The 6,830-nt window shown below is 52.3% G+C and overlaps 1 pseudogene; it reads right to left on the bottom strand.

Moving 5' to 3' along the window:
• Positions 1–1,587: 1,587 nt before the first annotated feature.
• LOC112550315 overlaps positions 1,588–6,830 on the bottom strand; it is an 11,939-nt pseudogene continuing 6,696 nt past the window's right edge.

The raw sequence follows: 6,830 nt of genomic DNA, 5'->3' as shown, positions 1-6,830 counted from the left end.
GAGGAGAGACTAGAGAAACTGGACCTTTTCAGCCTCTGCAAGAGAAGGATGAGAGGCGACCTTGTGGCTGCCTATAAGTTCATCACGGGGGCACAGAAGGGAATTGGTGAGTATTTATTCACCAAGGCACCCCCGGGGGTTACAAGAAATAATGGCCACAAGCTAGCAGAGAGCAGATTTAGATTGGACATTAGGAAGAACTTCTTCACAGTTAGAGTGGCCAGGGTCTGGAACGGACTCCCAAGGGAGGTGGTGCTCTCCCCTACCCTGGGGGTCTTCAAGAGGAGGTTAGATGAGTATCTAGCTGGGGTCATCTAGACCCAGCCCTCTTTCCTGCTTATGCAGGGGGTCGGACCCGATGATCTATTGAGGTCCCTTCCGACCCTAACACCTATGAATCTATGAATCTTAACTCCATCTTAGCTCATGCCCTCTCTTCAGACTTAAAGAAGGAAGGAAGGTAGTTCAAGCACCTACACTGAACACCTTCAAGAGTAAATTGGATGCTTATCTTGCTGGGATCCTATGACCCCAGCTAACTTCCTGCCCCTGGGGCAGGGGGCTGGACTCGATGATCTTCCGAGGTCCCTTCCAGCCCTAGTATCTATGAAATCGAAGGAAGTCTGGTTTGGTGTCTGGGGCTAGGATTCCCCTCTACAGGACCTGGATTAAAATTCTTTGTTCACTTCACACAGACCTCTGGGGACAGGTGTCAGTCCCGCCTTGGGACTGGTGTGAAACAATACTCTGGAGTGCCAATCTCAATCAGAGCCTTGTTGTTGCTGTCTCTAGTCATAAAAGACACGAGGTACAGTGATAAGGGAGGATGAAACACGTGTATTTTTAAACAAACCAAAATAAAGCAGTCTTTCCTGCCCAAGTGCAGGGGGCTGGACCCAATGATCTTGTACAGTCTCCTCCAGTCCCTAACATTTATGAATCTATGAAAAAAACAACAAAAATAAACACAGCCTATATTTTTAGCCTTGATTTTTCCTCTGTTCTGAGACATGGTGACCATGAGTTTCTCCTGATCCCACAGAAAGCAAATGTTGCAAAATGTCTATGGAGACAAATTTCAACCCTTACTATTGCCCCCAAGGAGGGGGAATAATGTCACAACCCCAGGTGAGCAACTGGTGGTGGATCAGCTTGGGTCCCAAACCTCATGCGACTGAAACCTACCACATTGCCAGCATGGGCTGGTTGTTTCAGACTTTGCTTTTTCTGATACACCAGTGTTTTTACAGAGAGATAATTAACACACAATCCGTATCTCACCATCAATTCCTGTGGGATGGCAAGGCACCTGCAGTGTTTGCTGCAAGGGAGATGTGTGAGATCACCCACATTTGATTCTGCCCTATTTGCCCAACAGTAAAATCACAGTGACTTATGGCCACAGGGTTTCTGCAGCAGGATGGTGAACGGGTGTTAGCTACCTACAGTGAAAGCACTCCTTTTTTGCCATTGGAGCTGTAGCACCCGATAAGACAGACATCAGTAGAAGCTACCCTGTCTGGGTGGTGCTGCACAAACAGGCACAGGCTGACAAATTCTTGTCCTTTCATTCCTCCCATGATACCATCAGTTTCTAGACATATAATGCACCTGCTGACAGCCCTAGAATTTAAACTTTTGGTAGATTTTTTCCTCCACGGTCCCATGCTTTCCCCGTGTCCCAGCTTCAAGAGTCTCCCTTAGCATGGTGACCGGAGGCACTGTTCCTCCTGCTGAGTGTGTGGCCAGAAAGTCTGTCTCGCTGTCAGTCACTTGAAATGTCCTCGTCCCCTGCAAACTGTCAAGTCTGAAGGCCAATGTCGTGGGGAGGGAGCTCACTGGAGTCCTCAGAGGCTCGTACTTTCAAGCAAGCTATGCGCTCAGGGAAGGGAAGTCTCTCCAGGTCAGGGTGAAGGTGGCCCCTTATGGGGAGATGCAAGTCCTCAGAGGAAGGGTTAAAATGAAGACCCTCTGTCAGCACAGTCACCTGAAGGAAGGCCTCTTGTGGACATGGACAGGTGCCAACATTATGCTGCTCGTATCCTTCTGCTGGATATCTAGAGTCTCCCAAGGAGCTGTCCAAAAGGAGGTTTTCTCGCTGTCTTGGAAACCCGAGGTGTCCTCTTCAGTCTCCCTCCAGACAAAATGATAGAACCCACACCCTGTAACGTTGGGCACAGACCCTCCATCCAGCTGGGAAAGTCCTATCACAGTATCATAGTACTTAGGGTCTGAAGGGACCTAAACAGATCATCAGGTCTGACCCCCTGCACCGGGCAGGAACGGGTGCCGGGGTCATATCACTCCAGCCAAATATCTGTCCAGCCTCCTCTTGAAGACCCCCAAGGTAGGAGAGAGCACCACCTCCCATTCCAGAGCCTGGCAGCCCCAAATGTAAAGTAATGTCTCCTGATGTCCAGCCTGAACCTTCTCTCTAACAATTTGTGGCCGTTATTCCTAGTAACCTCAGGTAGTGCCCGGGGGAACAGAGCCTCCCCCAGTTTCTGCTGGTCCCCACTGGTGAGTTTGTAAACAGCCACCAGATCCCCTCTCAGCCTTCTCTTGTGGAGGCTGAATAGGTTCAGGCCCTTTAGCCTCTCTTTGTAGGGCCTGCCCTGCTGCCCCTTGACCATGCGAGTGGCCCTCCTCTGGACCTTCTCAATGCTAGCCACATCCCCCTTGAAGTGTGGAGCCCAGAACTGGATGCAGTACTCCAACTGTGGCCTAACCAATGCCACATAGAGGGAAAGGATCACTTCCCTAAACCTGCTTGTGATGCATCTGTAGATGCACAACAAGGTGTGGTTAGCTTTACTGACCGCTTCCTCGTATTGGCGGCTCATATCCATCCTGGAGTCAACAGTGACTCCAAGATCCCTTTCTGCCACCATGTTGACAGGAAGGGTGTTCCCCAGCGTATAAGTGTTTTGCTGGTTCCTTCTCCTGGTACTTGTCTGTGTTGAATTCCATCCCATTCTCATCCACCCACCCCTGTAATCTGCTTAGATCTAGCTGGATTCTGTCCCTCCCCTCCAGCATGCCCACCTCGCCCCACAACTTGGTGTCGTCAGCACATTTGGACAGCATGCATTCCACACCCACATCCAGATCACTGATAAATATGTTGAACAGTACAGGCCCCAGGACTGAGCCCTGGGGGACTCCACTGCACACATCCCTCCAGGTCGAAAATGACCCGTCCACCACAACTCTCTGGGTGCAACCATCTAGCCAATTTGCCGCCCATCTGACTATGTAGGCATCAATGCCACAGTCAACAAGGTTTTTTAAGAGAATGTGGTGGGAAACTGTGTCAAAGGACTTCTTAAAGTCCAGTAAGATGACATCCACCCCAACACCTTTGTCCAGGGACTTTGTGACCTGATCATAAAAAGAAACCAAGTGAGTCAGGCACGACCGTCCCTCAACGAACCCATGCTGGTTGCCCCTGAGCATTTCCTCCCCTGCTGAGCCCTTGCAGATGTGCTCCTTGATAATATTATCAAAGGTCTTCCCAAGGACTGAGGTAAGACTGACAGGCCTATAATTGCTGGGGTCCTCTTTTCTCCCCTTCTCATAAATGGTGACCACATTGGCCCTTTTCCAATCCTCTAGTACCTGGCCAGTGCCCTACAAGCGCTCATAGAGCCATTCCAGGGGCCCCGCTATGACCCCCGCCAATCCTGATTCAGAGCTGGACTCCAACCCTTTCTGACTCACGCTGGACACACAGCAGTTCAGGTGTCTCTTTGGGAACTAAGGCATTTCAATGTAGGTTCTGAACCTGCCCGACAAGGAAAGGAGAGAAGCTGCTGGTGATGTGTTGTTTCTTGTTGAGGGATTTTTCCTCCTCTTCCGTGATTCCAGCTCTTCCACAGAGAAGTCTTCCTCATTAGGCTTCTTCTCAAGAACCAATGGCAGAGGACTCAGATAGGAAAAAACCTAGTGGGGATTGAGATTTGCAGGTTAGAGGGATTTTTTTTTCCATTTACTGATGTTTTTAGAAAATGACTCTGATCATGGACCTATCAGTAATGGAGCCCTAGCAGGCTACAGTGGAGTTATGCTAATTTACATACATGCAGAGTACCCAGTGCAAGGAGGCTCCTTTCTGAGCAAAGCTGCCCACTATTCCAGAAATGCAAATGGCAAGGAGTAGCTGGAGCATCCTATCTGACTGGCTCGCCCATTCTAAGTGCCAAGCAACTTTGCCCCCCTGCCCGCCTTTGCTATTAGGAAGACCTGCAGGGGTTTAGCAGCAGGACATATCCCCATAATCCCCAATCTCTTCATACCAAAGCTCAATGTGTCTTTACACTTTTAGCAACTTTTTTGCACAAACAGTTGCTGAAGAAAGCACCAGCAGGAAGGAGGAGGAACAAGGGGACAGCAATGGCAAGCAGGAGTTTCCCGTCCACTCCTGCAAGAGAATGCCACGAAACAGTTTGGTCACTGTAGACCACAGGCAACTGGTGCCACCTGAGTCAGTGGGGGCACATGCTTCCCCAGCAGCTGATCATGCTGACCAGGAAGCGGCACTCCTGGAAGTGCCAGTGGGGCTCCACCTGGCGCCCCCACTTCCTGGCCAGCACTCACAGGAGGAGACTGGTGCTGCCGCTTGCCCCCCCCCGCCTGCCACCTAAGCAGGGAGTGCTGCCTATCAGGGGGTGCACCAGCATTCTCAGGGGGTGCACATGCACCACTGTGCACCCCCTACACATTGCCACTTCTATAGACAGATGTGATAAATTATAATTCTCAGCTCTTACATGGACTTTCCCTCCAGAGATCCCAGGCAATAGCAGTATCACTAGCGTGGGTAGAAATCTGCAGTGAAGAATGCATCAATATTGGACTCTCAAACAGAACAGGTGCAGAGACTTTTCACAGATGAGCCTATGAACTGCACTTCAGCAACCTCCTAGGTACAGACACTCATGGACTCAATATAGACACTGGAATTCTGACACACTACAACCTGCCAGACATCTGACTCCCCAGGTACCTCTCCACTTTTACCTGCGCTGCTACATCCCTTCTCCCCCAGCCTGTCCCTCACCCCCTAATGCCTCCACTTCCATTTTCACTGACTGGCTTTCTTGCATGCCAGACACTGGCTTCTTTACTATTCCTTCCATACAGGAACAGCACACACGCTAACTGCAGGTGTTTCTTCAGCCTGACAAAGGGTTTTTCAACCCAAAAGCTTGCTAAGATATATTTCTGTAATTATCCAGTTGGTCTACTAAAAGATACCAGATTAGATTGACCCAAAGGACCTTGTCTGCCAGTGCCACGTCCCTAGACCAACACCCCTAGCACCTGACTGGAAGGATGCAGGGCCCTGGGCACATCTAAGCCTCAGGGCTGGGGCTGGTAGGGAGAGTTCTCTGGCAGCTGCTGGAGAAGCTCCTGCATGAGAGGAAAGAAAGGCTCTGTCACAGTTTGGCTGCCTGAAATGTGACTGGTGCTACTGTGCTGCTGCTCACTAAGTTATTATTACCTGTTGTCATTTAAAGGGGTGGACTGGGATGAGGCTGTAGGGGAGGAGACCTCATTGGGGCACACTACTGTGTCATGTACAGGCCCTAGCACCAGTGAGGGCTCACCTTAACACACACACACACACACACACACAAAGTCACACATGTCATGAGTTTTGCTTGTCAGCAGCCTAAGGTGCATTTTCCTAGAAACCCCTGCACCTATCTCCTTGAAAGTTGGCAGGCTCCATGGACTCAGAAGGGGATTGTCACGGCGGAGTCCTCTAGGAGGGCTGCGATCTCCTGGAGGTCCCTCGCTCCGTGTCAAGGCCGGCCCAAGGCACCCTCTTATTCTCACCCGCCACGTCTTTGATGTTCAGTAGGTTCGGGAGGCTGCCTATGACTCCCTGGGCACAGCTACTCGGGACCTCTGTCCCTGTGTGTTCCTGGACCCCCTGGGGGTCTCCCGGTATAATGGGTGCTCCTCAGGCACCCTAGACTTATAGGCTACGCGTGGCTCCTACCAGCCCCTAATACCAAGCCCCAAGCCTCGCTGATGGGAAAGACGTTGTCCTGTCCAAATACACGCCTGCTCTTGGGCCTTCTCTCCAATAGGCTAGTCCCCTCTGGGACGTCCTCTCTGGCCACCGGTCTCTTAGGCCCACCGCACTACTACCCTCTCTGATCCCGGGCTCACCGTGCCACTACTCCCCGTCCTCTCGGGGGCGACCGCAGCACCTTGCCCTTCTCCGGGATGCTGTGCTGCTAACCCTTTCTGTCTGGGTCCACCACAGCACCCTTCCCCTGTCCTGGGCTTTCCGCGGTGCTAGCCTGTTACCGGGCTCCTCAGTATCGCCCCTCTCGGCCTCCTCAGTAATCGCCCCCTCCCCTTCTGTCTGGGTCCACCACAGCACCCTTCCCCTGTCCTGGGCTTTCCGCGGTGCTAGCCTGTTACCGGGCTCCTCAGTATCGCCCCTCTCGGCCTCCTCAGTAATCGCCCCCTCCCCGGGGCTGGGGTCTATGCACCCCACAAGTGACGCCCTTGCTGGCATCTGCTGCACCCGTCCTGGGCTTCCTAGTATGGCACTCCCCCTCTTTGGGGTTCGCTGTGCCCACCTTGGGCTTCCCGACAGTCCTGTATGGCACTCCCCCTCTTTGGGGCTCGCCGTGCCCACCCTGGGGCTTCCCAATAGTCCTGTATGGCGCTCCCCCTGCCCACCCTGGGGCTTCCCAATAAAATCGCCCCACTCTCTGGGGCTGGGGTCTATGTACCCAGCACACAACCCAGGGTCTGTGTCCCCAGTCCGCAACCCACTGGTTGCACTTGCAACCCACTGGTTGCCCTCC

The sequence above is a fragment of the Alligator sinensis genome, unplaced genomic scaffold, assembly GCF_000455745.1.
Source record: "Alligator sinensis unplaced genomic scaffold, ASM45574v1 scaffold169_2, whole genome shotgun sequence".
NCBI classification, from domain to species: domain Eukaryota; kingdom Metazoa; phylum Chordata; order Crocodylia; family Alligatoridae; genus Alligator; species Alligator sinensis.
The sequence above is the reverse complement of the archived record's forward strand: the minus strand, read 5'-3'. Positions and strand labels throughout refer to the sequence as shown.